Here is a 1,407-nt window from a genome sequence, read left to right on the forward strand (position 1 = left end):
GTCAACGGGATCAGGTATCAGGCATCAGAAGACCCCAAGCAAACAGCCATGTCAATGCAAACGAAGGGGGTTGGAGTGTGGACCCAAAGCCCATTTGTAGACAATGGGACGTCCCCTCACAGAAGGGTCACAAGGAAGGGATGAGCCAGCCAGGGTGCAGCATAGTGCTGACAAAACACATAACCTTTCTCTAGTTCTTTAATGCTTCCTCCCTCCACTATCATGACCCCAGTTTACCTTCTAAACCCAACTAGACGGAAGCATGTACAATGGTACAGATAAGAGCTCTCAACACACAGACTCCAGGACAGATAAACCCCTCAGGAACACTAATGGGAGTAGAGATACCATGAGGGTAGGGGGAGGTTGGGGGGGAGAGGGGAACCAATCAAAATGATAGAAGTATATCCCCACTCCCACCCCTCCGAGGGGGACAAACAACAGAAACGTGGGTGAAGGGAGACAGTGGATGATGTAAGATATGAAAATAATAATAATTTATCAATGGGTCATGGGGGAGGGAAAAAAGAATAGCCAATACTTGGGCTCAAGTAGAACGAAAATGTTTTGAAAATGATGGCAACATAGCTACAACAAATGTGCTTGATACAATTGAAGTATGGATTGCGATACGAGCTGTAAGAACCCCCAATAAGATAATTTTTTAAAAAAAAAGAAGGATAAGGGAAAAGTGCATTTTCTGACCATTCCCTTTTTCCATGACCATTTTGAACCCCCCTCCGACTGACCGTCTGACCTCAGTAGGAGCTCAAGCCTCCCTCCCGGGAGGGTTGCTCTCTGTCTGCTTACCTCTGACAGAAAGGCAACTCAGCACCAAGTGCCCAATAAGTGGGGTATTTATGGGCTTACCTGGGCTAGTTTATGAGTCTAGACAGGTTCACATTGTTACACCACAAAGATGCTGCCGGCGGTGTTCCTGGCATCTCTGTGGCTCCCAACCCCACAGCACCGTACTACAGAATCAAAGCCTCTTTTCAAATTGACAGTCCCTCACAGAGGCACAGTAAGCCTGAGCTTACTTGTGCTTACTTATGGACCGATCTGTTGTGAATAGTTTCACAAGTTTTTTACCACACATCTGCACCCATGCTCATCCTGCCGACTGGGTGATCCATCCCTGTACTCTAGAATCAAACCCCAAACCAAACCCATGGCCATCCAGTCCATTCTGATGAGTCACCCCATGGACAAGTGGCCCCATGTAAGGTTTCCTAAGCTTAATGTAAATCTGTGGGAGCAGGTAGTCTCATCCTTCTCCCTTAAAGGGGCTGGTGGGTTTGAACCTCCAACCTTGTGAGCACCACTAGACTCACCGAATGCTGTTAGGTGCCATCCCGTTGGTTGCAGCTCATCGCGACCCCGTGGGCAGCAGAACAACAGCCGAGC

Source organism: Echinops telfairi, unplaced genomic scaffold (assembly GCF_000313985.2).
Source record: "Echinops telfairi isolate 266 unplaced genomic scaffold, ASM31398v2 ScPeMD7_7466;HRSCAF=8504, whole genome shotgun sequence".
Taxonomy (NCBI): Eukaryota; Metazoa; Chordata; class Mammalia; order Afrosoricida; family Tenrecidae; genus Echinops; species Echinops telfairi.